Source organism: Protopterus annectens, chromosome 13.part0, assembly GCF_019279795.1.
Source record: "Protopterus annectens isolate FY-2018-M chromosome 13.part0, PAN1.0, whole genome shotgun sequence".
NCBI lineage: Eukaryota > Metazoa > Chordata > Ceratodontiformes > Protopteridae > Protopterus > Protopterus annectens.
In genome coordinates, this window is record NC_056747.1 from 21,861,298 (window position 1) to 21,875,839 (window position 14,542).

General features: G+C 43.3%; 1 protein-coding gene across 1 annotated transcript in view; it reads right to left on the reverse strand.

Annotated features, from left to right (window-relative positions):
• LOC122817554 (DAP3-binding cell death enhancer 1-like) overlaps positions 1 to 12,370 on the reverse strand; it is a 938,516-nt gene extending 926,146 nt beyond the window's left edge. Inside the window, exon 1 of the mRNA XM_044090591.1 lies at positions 12,227 to 12,370. The gene's annotated coding sequence lies outside the window, so the exon portion shown is untranslated. The remainder of the gene's footprint in view (positions 1 to 12,226) is intronic.
• Between the last annotated feature and the right edge of the window lie 2,172 nt (positions 12,371 to 14,542).

The following is a 14,542-nucleotide window of genomic DNA, read 5'->3' on the forward strand; positions in this document are numbered from 1 at the left end:
TGCTGTCGTGACATCACAAAATAGGAGGTATGTTGGCGGGAGAGGGGGTTGGGGTGGGCAGGGTTACTGGTGACGCGAGGGGCATGGCTTTGCTCCGGTTTTAGCCGTGAAGGAAGGTGGCAACCCTAGCTGCGGGGGACAGGTCTCTTTCTCTTAGCAGGGGAAGGCTGGCTTCCCCCAATAAGCATAATCAGGTCTTGTGCCATTTTAAGCATTTGATGTTGTGGCAAGGAAGCAGGTTCTTGAGTTTGGGTCGTCGGTTTTTTAGGTGTAGCTCGTACTCTTGGCCTTAGAAACTCGGTAGTTTTAGACAGAACTGAAGACGCGAAAGAAGTTGTCAGTATGGGTCGAATATCGGTAATGCGAAGAACTTCCTCTGAAGCTGGTGCCTGCATAGCGGCTCCGGACCCATCCAAGGTAGAGACATCCGCAGGTTCCATAGTCAAAAGAAGAGTCTCGTGGCATACCGGACTCCGAATGGGTCTCGGTAGCGGCCTGCAAATCCATCAAAGTGGGCATCAGGGGCTGCGAAAGCACCTCACTGAGTACCAGCGAACTGATGACAAAGCTTAACGGAAGCATCGACAGCAGTTTAGGACCTGTGCGGTCTGTCTCTGTCTTTATCCTTACGTTTTTTCAGAAGATCGGTAGTCGGATGGCTTACCGAAGCCATTTCAAAATATGGAGACAGAGAGCGAAAGTATTTAGCAACAATAAGGGCCCGACGACGAATAGTTCAGGCATTGAACAAAGCACAAAAGTGACAGCGAGGTACGTCGTGGTCTGGGCCTAAACAGGTGATGCAGTATGAATGGAAATCTTGGTGTGGTATTTGCTTTCCACAGGCGAGACAATTGTTAACTTTTTCTAACATCAGTTAGAGCAAGAAAAAAGGATCCCCAACAGGGTACTTAGCTTTAGAAAACTTCAGGATGATTCAATTCGGAAACGAAAACTCAGGTAGTGGCCAACTGTCACTCATGTGAACTGCTTCAGCTTCGGCCTCCTCAGCAAGAAAGACTGATGTAATGGTGTTGGCTGCCTGTTTTTATACCCCTGACAGCCTGACGTCAGTCCTGAAGCAACAGCAACCGATGCAGAAATACCAAGTCTCTGGTATTCGGGCTGACTGAGGGCTACCTGCAGGCAGATAACCCAAGTGAAACACTAAGAACATCCACTGTTACCGACTGAGGGCTACCTGCAGGCAGATAACCCAAGTGAAACACTAAGAACATCCACTGTTACCTACACCAGACAAGGGAGTCACTACAATGAACCTTCAGACATATCCTGGAAATCAGTGGAAAGGCATACAGGAACATTTTTGTCCAAGGAAGAGAAATGTCATTTGTCTTACAGGCCTTCTTGCATGGAGTCCTGGACCAGAATTTTTTCAGTTGACTGTTTAGGCAGGAGGCAAAAAGATCTACTTGAGGTGTTCCCCACAGATGGATCAAATTTTGGAAGACCTGGAGTCTAAAAAAATCTGATGTGTCCACCTCATGAACTCCCTTCTCACAAACTCCAAAACTAGAACTTGAAAATCTGGGAGCAGAGAGATTTTAGAAACTACTGTAGCTTTCTCCTGTGTAGTCTTGCAAGACATACAGAAGAATCATGGATGCTATGAAACCCAGAATCCTAAAGAATTCCTGTCACTGAGACAGAAGTCTGGGTGAAAAAAAACTAGGAATAAATCTAAATATAAATCTATTTACTTTTCCAGTGGAAGAAAGGCTGTTTTTTACTTGGGTGTCCAGCAGGCACCCAAGAAAAAGAATCCTATGAAAAGGAATCAGAAAAGATTTCTGAACGTTCATTTTGAATCTCAGCCCATGTAGGAGATCCCCTACTCATAAGATAAGATTCCTGGCACTTTATAAAAGACTCTGCAAAGATGAAACTTGTCTAAACAAAGAAATGTGAACATCCTGGCAATTTGTAGTGAGCTATCACATGGGTTAGGCATTTTGGGAACACTCTTGGAGCAGTAGATAACCCACAGGGTAAAGGAAAGAACTGATAATGTGATTGAAACAAACAAAACCTTAAAAACCTGAAATCTGGATGAACAGGAATGTGATGTTAAGGACCTATTAAATTTAAGGTCACTAAGTTACTCAGAACAGGAAAAGCAGGTAATAAGTGCTGAAGTGATAACATTTTGAACGTGGGCACTACCGCAAACTAGTTCAGGAATGAAAGGTCCAGAAGCAGTCTCACAGAGTCATCTTTCTTTGACACCAGAAACATTCCCAAATAAAATCCTTCTCCTGACACAGGATGAGGGACAGCTTTTATTACCCCCTGAGACAGCATGTGATATAAGATACAAGGGAAGATAAGAGCTTGCTCTGGCGCATGATGAGGAATCCTCTGGGAAGGAGGGTGAGCCTGCACTAATATTTGTACCCTAGATCACATTCATGACCGAAATGTCTGAAACAATCTGTTGCAAAAGAGGGACATGGAGATTCAGACTTTTCGGGGGGGGGGGGGTATGACGAAAGGAGATACTGCCAGCACAGCTAGCTGGAATTTTGTAAATAATTATATGTTATTGGTAAATATCAAAATGATTTATACAAGATGCTTGTGTTACAAATGTATTAGAAATGTGTGTCATGTGTATATCAAACTGCTCTGTATAGTTCAGATGTTTGTGTTGAAAAGTGCTGCGTTTAAAATGTATCCACAGTGTGCCCTACTGGAATAGAACAGAAATGTGCATGTACTATTGTAACTGTTTAATGTATATATCTTAACAGTGGAAACTGGGATACAGGAGGTTAACCTCAGTCTAGTAAACTTTAGAAAAAACAACTGAATTTACAATTACTTTGTAGGACACAATAAAGAGGCTACCTCTCCAGTTTTCGATGCAGCTAGAGACACAGAGTCTGTGCTAGGAAGGTTTCTGTATTGTCCTTTGAGTGAACTAATTGCTACTTTTAAAGCATGAAGGAATACAATTGTTTTATGACTTCCAGCATCTGACAAAGATCTGAGGAAAAGTCCTTGTCTGTATATTTTTACAGGTAGATGCCAAATGCTGCCAGCTTCTAGCAATGGGGTTTTGGCCTGGGAACCAGAAGTCAGATGACCATAAATTATGTCATTCTGCACACTATCCCAGCAATAACATTTCAGATATTAATTTAAGAAGACTCTTGGTGAGACAGAGCATTCTGCAGTCTGTAAAACAGTCACCACATCTGCCTTGCTCTAATGAAGTACGTTTCTAGGGAATAGTATAACTATCTTGGATACATTCAGGGATATAGTAAAGCTAAGTTCAGATGTTTTTCTTTATTTATGCGAGTCTGTACTGCAATGTTGTTTTAAATAGTTCCTGTGGTTTTCAACTCTGATGTCACTGTGAATATATATTTAGTATTGTCTTCTTCTTCTTTTATTATTTGTTATTAAATATATGTAAACCTTTCATTGTGGCTGATCTGAGTAGAGATATTTAAGTTTTGAGAGTACTTGCATAATTATTTGGTGACACTGTGTGGGCCACTCCTAATAACCTTGCTCTTGGTCAGACTACCATTTGTATTAGTATTAATACTGCACAGTAAGATTGGACACCCTTTGTTAAGGGCCTTAAAGTAGCTGGATAAGGGGTTCTGGTGGCAGTGGTAACTACCCAATAGTCTGGGCAGAAGGGGGAGTAGCAAGTAAACCTGTGCCAGCCTTTCCCAGGTGTGTGTGTGTGTGTGTGTGTGTGTGTGTGTGTGTGTGCGGAAAACATCTCCAAGAGTGTGTGTGTGTGTGTCAGCTACTTGGGCAGGGACATGCACTGGTTGGACAGAGCTTTGGAGGACTTGGCTTGGAACCCTGGCTAAGGACTCAACTCTATAGCTGTGCCAGTGGGGATTCTTAATGGCGATCTGGAGAAAGAAGGAGATACCAGCCCTCGACAGATTGTTGTCTCTGTGTGCTCTTAAGGGAAATTGCACTTGATGCAGAGAGCTGCATCTGGAAATAGTGTGTACCTGTTATCCTCTCGGTGAATGTCCCCCACTGTTGCCAATGGTGAGGACTGAGGCTCCTTGATTACTGGTTGGCAGTGGTGGGTCATCACAGGGAGTTACAAGACTGCTGGGAAGAGGGGGCAAGGTCTCTTGTACAGTTATTCTGACATGATGAAATGCACGTTGTCCTCTGCTTTAGGGGAGGAGGTTCCAGCTTTCTTTTTGGAATCTCGCTACCACTGATTTTTAAACATTTGCTTACCAGTACTTTGCTGGAACTGCTTATTTTGCTTTTTACTAAAGTCAGGTGACAGGGTAAAGGATCACTTGCAAAACTTAGAGGAAGACAGCTGAAAAATCTGAGAGATTCCCTAAATCAGCTTTATCCACTCATGACACGTTTTGAAGACTCCTGCAGTCAAATTTAAAAAAACTAGATCTCTGTACAAGGGGAAAGTCATCCGTTCATTTTTGGCATCCTTTGGGAGATTCTGAGAACACAGCCAAGCAAACCTCCTCAAAACATTTCCAGTGGCAGCAGCCCTGGAAGTGGTATCCTCAGAATCATAAACACATTTTAAAGAATGTGTAGTGACTTGGGAAATAGAAAAAAGCAAATTACACAAAGCAGATTTCTCCTCACAAGACAAAACTGATGCCCAGACACTCCACATGCTTTTAAAATTAGCCAGGATAAATGTGAGCCTGAGAATTATGAATAATGAAAATTAAAGGCACAAAAGCATACTCCAAACTTGTCAAAAGCCTTCCGATTTTAGTCAAAGGAAAGGGATTAGTATTACAAAATATTTAGCAGCAACGGAATTCACCAAACCAATAGCTACTGGACCAAGTCTGGGATTAGTCTATAAAAACTTAAAAGACTGACAACTTTATATAATCTATCTGCTTATTTAGGGGCAGCAGGCTGACTGTCGGGGAAAAGTACAGTTTTGTACCTACCATAAATGTAGATGTTCGAGTGTATACCCTGCTGCAGTCATCACACTTGGGTTATCCTGTCGTCAGGCGGTCCCGCAGTCGGCCCCGCAGTCGGCCCGAATTCCAAAGTCTTGGTCCGGCGTCGGTTGCTGTCGCTTCTTCAGTGACGTCAGTGCGCCAGGGGTATATAAGAGGCATCCAACGCCATTTTCTTCAGTTTTGTCTTGCCCCAGATGTCAGGTGCCCCCCCCAAAAAGATTGTCAGTAGATAGTACCAATAATAAAAGCTTAGCACAAACAAAGCATCCCTCCAGCTATAAGCAAATACACCATAAAGGTTGTATCAGATTTTAAGGTATTGAAAGGTTTTAGAGGGGATGGAGGGAGGGTAACCTGGACTGCAGCAGGGTATACACTCGAACATCTACATTTATGGTAGGTACAAAACTGTACTATGTTCATCGTGTTACCCTGCTGCGGTCATCACACTTGGGTAGAATCCCAAAGCTAAGGATGTGAGGTGGAGTCAAACAGGGTTAGAGGAGGCTAGAAGGCCCTGCAAAACTGCAGTGACGAAGCCAGCTCTAGTCTTAGAGTAAAGTGGTAAGTGATAATGTTTGGTGAAGGTGTGTACTGAACTCCAAGTTGCAGCTTCCAGAATATCCTTGGTTGGCACCCCCCTGGGAAGGCTGTAGATGTAGCTGCTGCTCTGGTGGAGTGGGGCCTTATGCTAGCAGGAACTGGATTTCCATGATGGGTGTAGCAAAAACGTATGCAATGTCCTATCCATTTGGAAATGGTCTGTTTTGAGATCTCCCTTCCTTGTGATGCTGTAGCATAAGATACAAAAAGTTGGTCAGATTTTCTGAAAGCCTTAGTTTTATCCAAGTAGTAACGTAGTTGCCTGTGAATGTCCAAGGAATGCAGGAGTCTTTCTCCTTTGTTCTGTGGATTTGGAAAGAAGGTGGGTAAGTGGATGGTTTGATTTAGAGCCACACTGGATACCACCTTTGGCATAAAGGAGGGGTTAGTTCGTAGAGAAACTCTGTCTTGATGAAAAATGAGGAAGGGCTCTACAGCCATTAGTGCCTGTAGCTCTGAGACTCTTCTGGCTGAAGTAATTGCTAGCAGCAGGGCAGTCTTCCATGATATAAACTTTAAATCAGATGAGAAAGCTGGCTCAAAAGGTGGCAGGTAAGTTTTTCCAGAACAAAATTTAGGTCCCAAGTTGGTGTTGGCTCTCTCCTGGGAGGCCAAATGTTTTTTGCCCCTCTGAGATACTGCCTTAGAAGTGGATGTGAAAATAAGGGAGGATCCATGTTGTAGTGAGCTGAAATAGCTGAGGCGTGGATTTTAATAGATGAAAAAGAAAGTTCTTTGTGTAACATCTTAGTTAAATATTGTAGAATCTGAGGCATGTCCGGCTGAAGGGTATTTTGGCCTTTAGCTTGGTTCCAGGCGCAAAATCTTTTCCATTTGTCTGAATAGGATTTCCTGGTGCTGGGCCTCCTGGCCTCCAGAATGACATCCATAACAGCTTGTGAATGAGGGGCTGGCTGGTTGCTTAGGTGATGTGCCATGCAGCCAAATTTAAAGTTTTGAGCTGGCTGTGTAGAATCTGACTGCCTTGCTGTGTGAGTAGATGAGGAATTTGTGGTAAAATCCATGGTGGGCCCTGGGCGATGTTCCTTAGTAGTGGGTACCAATGCTGGCGTGGCCAGTCCGGGGCAATCATTCGAGGTCTCTCCATCCTGACTTTCAGCAGCACCTTTGTGAGAAGAGGCAATGGAGGAAAGGCATATACTGTCAGCATTTTCCAACTGAATGAGAGTGCGTCCACTTTCCAAGCTTGATGGTGAAATGTCCTTGTGCAAAATTTTGAAAGATGATGGTTTTGGGGGTTGGCAAACAGGTCTATGTCTGGGCGCCTCCATTTTTGAGTTATCATTGCAAATACTTGTGGATCCAGTTGCCACTCGTGGGGATCCATGATGTTTCTGCTTAGGTTGTCTGCCAATGTGTTCTTTTTTCCTGGCAGGAATTGGGCTTGTAATTGAACTTGGTAAGCCAGTGCTGTGTTCCACAAGGTCAATGCTTGCCTGCATAGAGGGTAGGAGTGTGTACCCCCTTGTTTGTTTATGTACCGCATTACTGTGGTGTTGTCTGTCCTTATTATAAGCTGTCCTGGATGTAAGAGGTCCTTGAAGGCTGTCAGAGCATTCTGTACAGCTAGCATTTCTTTTTGATTGATGTGCAGATTCCTTTGATCTGCAATCCATATGCCTTGAACGCACCGTCCTGCCATGTGTGCCCCCCAGGCATAGTCCGATGCATCTGTTGTCATAGTTTGCCTGGCTGGGGGTAAGGTGAAAGGCTGACCCTTGTTGAGGTGACATGCCTGTGACCACCATAGAAACTCCTGTTGAAGGCAGGGAATGAGAGGTATCATTGTTTCCAAGCTGTGGCTGTGTTGAGTCCATACGCTTTTCAGGTACCATTGTAATTTCCTCATATGCAGTTTTGCAAATGGTATTAGAAGTATACAAGATGCCATGAAGCCCAAGGCCTGCAGAATTTTTCTTGCAGGGAGTTGGGTCTTTGTTGCCATTGTTCTGAAGTATTGAGTTAGTTGTAGTTGTTTGTCTGGAGTCAGATAAGCCATCTGGGCCGTTGTATTCAAGCTGGCACCCAGGAATGTCATATTTTGTGAGGGCACTAGTTTTGATTTCTTTTCGTTTACTGTGTACCCTAGGCAACTTAGAAGGTGTTTTAGAAAAGTCAAATGTTGTAAGAGAATGTCCTTGCTTTCTGCTTGGATGAGGCAGTCACCCAGGTATGGGTATATTTGAATTCCTCTTTGTCTGCAGTATGCAATTACTGGTGCCAGGCATTTTGTGAAGACCCTGGGTGCAGTAGATAAGCCAAAGGGCAGTGCAGAGAATTGGCAATGGGTTGAACCTGCAATGAAATGGAGGTATCTTCTGCAATTTTGTGTGATAGGGACATGCAGGTATGCCTCCTTGAGGTCCAACGTTACTAGCCAAGCTTTCTTGCCCAACATGGGAAGAAGCTGCTGTAGTGTTAGCATCTTGAATTTGGGTACTTGCAAGAAGGTGTTTAGAATTGAAAGGTCCAGAATGGGTCTCCAAGCATTGTCCTTTCTGGGGACTAGAAAGAGCCTTGAGTAAAATCCTTGGCCTTGCTCCTGTGTAGGTACCAGTTGAATGGCTCTCATGACCATGAGAGCTGTAATTTGTTTTTGTGCCTCTGCCCATTGATTTTGTGGCAAGTTTGGCATTCCTTTTATCCTTGGCAAGGTGTGGAAATGGAATCTGTATCCTTGTGAGATAATGTCTAGGACCGATTTATCCTTTGTGACGATGCGCCAGTTGTCTATAAAAAATGCTAATTTTCCTCCCAAGGGAGCTGCCAAGAGATTTTTGCTTGGCAGTTTGAGGTTTAAGTCATTGTGTTTATCTTCTAGTAGTTTGGAACCTGTCTTCTCCTCCCTTCTGTGTTGCAGTGCCCCAATGGCAAGGTTTGTAAGGGATTTGTGCTTGTCCTCTGCCCCTTGGGCGCCTGTATTTACCCCTCTGTGGTCTGTCAGAAGCTGGAAAGGACCAATTTTTTGCTGGCCAATTTCTGCTGAAGAGTGGGGGTTATACCTGTAAAAAATCTTTCACCGTCTGTATAGATTTTGCCTTATCCTCCATTTTCTTTAAAACTTCTTCTGCTTTAACCACAAATAAGACATCCTGCTGTAAGGGTGCATCTAGTAACTTTGCTTTAACATGATCAGGCAGAGTTTGTTCCTTTAACCAAGCATGCCTACGTATAACAGACCCAGTAACAGCTGCTCTACAGGAAGCCTCCAAGGAATCAAATCCACATTGTAAAGTATGTTTGCCCACCTGTTCAGCTGCATGCAACAGATCCTGCATCTCTTTGAATTCAGACTGTTGAGGGTGCATGCTCATCTTTTGTTTTATTTGAGACATTAGGAATTGCTGGTATTTCAGCATGTGAAATTGACAATTTAGTGCTCTCATAGCTAGAGTAGCTGAGGTGCAAACCTTCTTCCTCCACCTATCTAGTACCCTTTCAGTGGGTACAGGATTTTTAGCCATAGAAACCTTAGCCCCTTTGGGACCCTGGGAGATAGTCTCTGGATCAGCAACAGGGCTTTTGTAAAGGAATTTGTGTGAGTCAGGCACTCTATAATATCTATCTGGTTTGGCTGGAGCAGGAGGCAGAGAATCTGGATTTAGACTAGATTCTAAGTAAACATCATCCACAACGTCTAAAACTGGAGGGATGGGATAGCAAGTGGTCTGTGCTAGGGGAGTAAAAGAAACTCTCGGAGCCTTTTGAGTCGGAGTAGTCCTGACCTTCCCAGTGGAAATGTTCCCTCATGGTATGTAAGGTTTCCCCAAAGGAATAGTCTTCAGGAGGAGAAGCTGAGGGAATGGAATCTTCAGCATCAGAATCTTCATAAGTGGGAAAGGAGTAATCCTGTTCCTCAGAGGAGCCTGAGGAAATAGACACTTGATCAGAGGAGGCATAATCCTCCTCTTGTCTAGGTCTTTTGTCTGGGGGGGGGGGGGTTGGGAACCCCTGATTAAAGAAATCAAATATTCAGCCATTTTAAGCATCTGTTTCTTAGGCATGGGGCCTTGAACTGGAGACTGATGTGCAGTCTTTTTTGGTTTTAGAGGAGTCTTAAGCTTAGCATAACATTTTATGGTGAGAGTAGTCGGTCTGAAGACACCTTCTGTAACCGAAGGTGTTTCCGCAGCACCGGCTTCTCCTTCTGCAATATTGTCGGTAGGGCCTAAAGAAAATGGCTGCGTCGGCCTAGAACTCTCTGCTTGAGAATCTGAAACGGTCTGGGGTTCCAATTCTGCGGTCGTCAGGGGCTGCGTAGGTGCCTCACTGAAAAAATGGAAAATTGGAGAACCGGCGACCAACCAAGCTGAGGCCTCGGAGTCTGGCTTGGATCTAGGCTGCCTGTCTTTATCTTTGCATTTTTTATGCACGCCGGTAGTCGGTTGCTCCGACGGCATAGTGTAATTAAATTTCCTACCGAAGTAGTGTCGTGCGAAATCAAAGCGTCACTTTATAGTTCGCTTATTGAACCTAGCACAAAACCGACAACCAGTGACGTCGTGGTCTGGGCCTACGCAAGGTATACAATAAGAATGAAAGTCCTTATGAGTTATTTGCTTCCCACAAGAAATGCAATTATTAACTTTTTCTGACATCGGACAGAGGCAAGAAAAGGTTCCCCAATGGGGTACTTAGCTTTGAAGACTTCGGACTGAAATTCGAATCGAAAATCTCAGGTGTCGGCCGACCGGCACTTGTGAACTGCTTCTGCTTCGGGCACCGCGCGGCAAGAAAGACTGAAGAAAATAGCGTCGGATGCCTCTTATATAACCCTGGCGCACTGACATCAGGGAAGAAGCGACAGTAACCGACACTGGACCAAGACTTTGGAATTCGGGCCGACTGCGGTACTGCCTGACGACAGGATAACCCAAGTGTGAAGATTGCAGCAGGGTAACACGATGAACATCTGCAGACTGCGAAAAAAGCATCCTTTAAGGCAGACAGAACTGGATGAATAGGTGAAGATTCTAGAATTTCCAACTGTAACAAATCATAACATTTTCTGAGGCACTGAGAAACCTCACAGTTTTCCCACTTTTAAGTCATCCTGGTAACAGTCTCACAGAAAGAGAATCCTTCTAAGGGAAAATCAAATGTCACACACTCCACAGAAACTGAACTGGAAATAAGGAGAAAAACTGCCATTTGCCTCTTCACATTCTCCCAGAGATTCAATCTCTTGACCTTCTTCAGAGAAGGAGGAATCCCTTTTTCTCTTACCAATAACAGACTTTAAAAAAGGGTCAACAGCCTGCACTAGAGCCTGAGCCAGTCCGAATAAATTACTCCTGCTCAGAGTAGCTGATACAGGAGAAGACACATGTTTAGCTTGTTTCTGACAGGAATTTCTGCAGAAACAGACCCAGAACGGTCAGTAACAACTTCCACAGGAAAGGACACAACATCCTGGCTAAGAAGAGGCAGCTTTCCTGCCCCTTCTCCCACGACCAACAACAGCTGCTCTCTGTTTCTCACCAGGGAAACTCAAAAAGTGCAGAGAGCATGTCTAACCTTCTGTTCATGTACCTCTGAGAACCATAAGGGTCCAAAGAAAAATGTGAGCGGTCTGAGGAACCATGCCTAGTCACAGTAGACTCACCCACCTGAGGCTGAAGCAAACTATCAGCTTGATACGGTGACAAAGTCTGCTAAACAATCTTTTTCTTTTTGTTACTTAAAGAAGGACTGACTGAAGAACAGGTATGGTGCTCCAAAGTCAAGATGAAAAAAGTGCCCGATTCCTGGGGAAGCTTAGCATCAATTGTTGGTAAAACAGGTAAAAAGGAAAAAGAATACAACTTTTTCCCCCAAGGGGAAAAAATACAGTACAAAGCACTTTAAACACTTACCCAGCCCCATAAAGCAAAAATAACAGCAGTTTTAAACAACTTTGAACAATTTTTTTACCACAAAATTATTTATTTTATTTATTTTATTTATTTAACATTTGTTGACCGGGAAAGTCCGACTAGGTTCCACAGATCCTGTTTTCAGCGGAGGCCCGGGGAGCAATGCTCCAGAAGCATGTCTTTTTAGAATTTTTAAAATTAAAAAGTGCATTTCTGTTTAAAAGTACATAAAAGTCAAGAGACAGTGAACAAAAACACTTTCCTAGCTTAAAAGTATATCTTTTACAGAAAGAATAAACTTTTCTGTGATAAAGAAGAAAGTGGAAGGTTTTATGAACAGTGTTACCTGACTATCAATCCTTGAAAGCATGTAAAGAAGTGCTCTTTTTAGCGGCAGGAACACTTTGAAGGGCTTGGTGCCCAAACCTGACTTTTTGCCAGCTAAACTTGAGCTGACACAACTTGGGAGCAGGGAAGATTCCCTGAAGCTTTGCAACCTGCTGGCTGTTGCATCCATGTAACTTAGGCTACTGCAGCAGTGGTCACAATGATGAACATCTAAGGTTGCTGTGGTCCAAGTACAGGGCACATTGCATCTGTCTACACTGGATTTGAACTGCCACCTTGCTACCTACTAGTCAGCTTTGACATATCCTTCATTAGACTTTTCCTCTTATCCTTTATAAAACTGCTGTTTTTTTCACATATATAAAAACATAATTAAAACTCAATTTTACAAGCATAGCATTCTTAATAGTAATTATGAACACACAATTTACTTACAGGTACCACTGTGCACGCAAACGGTGGTAAGGATCTTGCTAAGTGATAAACTCCACCCATGGTTCTTCGCTTTCCCATCAGTGATCAGCTGCAACTCCTTACTGCGTATCCGTTGGGCAAACTGAAGGAATATGACAGCTGCAGCACCCTGCAAGTGCAGATTTTAAGTTAACACAAACTGTTGTGAGAGCCAGAAAGTATCTATATGGAGAAAACTTTGTTAGCACCAACATATAATGAAATACAGCCTTACTCGCTTCACTCAGTGACACAGTTCTAGTTTTTCTGACACAGTGCTTTAAGTTCTTAAAAAATGATACTCATGTTCACTTGGCATATATCGGCATTGGCATAAATCCCCTTTTTCCTATTTTGTGCATGGGGTTAGGGTGTCACATTATCAGTGAATATCACCTACAGCCAATATTCACCTACAGAGTGGTGAGCCTTGTGTGTGTGTGTGTGTGTGTGTGTGTATATATATATATATATATATATATATATATATATATATATACACACACACACACACACACACACACACACACACACACACACACACACACACTAAGAATACAGAGCGACAAAGGCTACAGTCAGTGCTAGTAACCACAATCTTGTGGTGCAAGGAAGTGACAACCAAGACCAACAGTTCAAACTACTTTAAAAGAACTTTTGATGACGTTCTGGTTAATGTTATAAGGAAAGAAAACACTTAACTGATGTTTTAATTGTGGAATTTTAATTTTTATTTTATTAAAGTGGTTTGAACTGTCGGTCTTGGCTGTCGCTTCCTTGCACCACAGGGTTACCGGTTACCAAGTTTGTTTTGTTCCTGTGGAGATTTCGTTGGTTGCTATAATCAATGCTGTCTGAAGTATAAAACTGAACTTGTGTGGAGAACAACAGCAAATGCAGTTATTTTCTACCAGCACTGTTTTCATTTTTACAGATATAAAAAAAAAAAAAAAAACACAAGTATTCTTACTTAAATGTCTATTGCCCTGTGGATTTCCTTACAGCATCAATCACCTTGGCGTTTGATAATACTGCTTCCTGTAATACCTTGCATGTGTGAAAGACAGACTGAAAGAAAGGTGCACACCTTGGATAGGAAACAGTGTAAACAAGTCTAAGAAGACCCTTTAAACTTAACAGGTCACCAGCAACTTTTTGTATTTGTCATAACCTTAGAAACTCATTTAAGAGTGTGACTTTTAGGTATTTGAGTCTCTGCCTAACCTTAAAGGATTGCTAGAAGACCAACAGTTTTACAAAGTCTGATGAAGGAATGCAATTTGACACCAAGAAATCTCTCACGTTATTGCCCTGTCTTTTATATGGAGCTCTGCTCAAACTCCTGACAGCAACAGTTCATGAAGGGTGCCCTTACGCTGTGAAAAGATGGCCACTAGGCTCTGTCTTTTATACGAAGCTCTGCTCAAGCTCCTGACAGCAACAGTGCATGAAGGGTGCCCTTCACTGTAAAACACTGGCCACTAGGCTCTGTCTTTTATACGGAGCTCTGCTCAAGCTCCTGACAACAACAGTGCATGAAGGGTGCCCTTAAGCTGTGAAAAGCTGGCCAGTAGGTGGGGATCTAATGTTGAACATCAGAGTCACTCTGTTGCATCGTGAGTTTATCTTTAGACGTGGGGGCGTACATCAACAACTTTCTTTTTTCCCCTTCCTGCCTGATGATCATCAACCCCATCACCTGGGCAAGTGTCTGCCATCAGGGATCATCATTTAGGCAACTTAAAAGGGTGGTTTGCCTTTTGCTGCTTGAAACTTATCCACTTCTATGAATTTGGAAAAACACCAGGAAGGGATGTGCAAGTCAGATGACTATGGAGGGTGTCCCCTCACTTCTAAAAGGGTGGCTCCTTACAAAAGCCCTGCCCAAGAAGCACACGTGGCATTTTACCTAGTCTCTATCAAGAAGCTGCACCGACTGTGTCTCTCAAATGTGTGCAATCCCCCCCCCCCCCCCCAAAAAGAGACCAAGCCTTTCTCAAACCCCCTTGCTGGAAGCTCATTGAGTCTCAAGACCGATAATCAATCCCCAGTTTCCTGGGTCTAAGTAGAGACTCTATCCCGCTGAGCTCTATGAACAGGCATGCAATGACAACTGCAACAAATAATGCATATTATATCACATGGAGCTCTATGAACAGGCGTGCAATGACAACTACAACAAATAATGCATATTATATCCTGCTGAGCTCTATGAACAGGCGTGCAATGACAACTGTGACAAATAATGCATATTATATCCCGCTGAGCTCTATGAACAGGCGTGCAATGACAACTGCA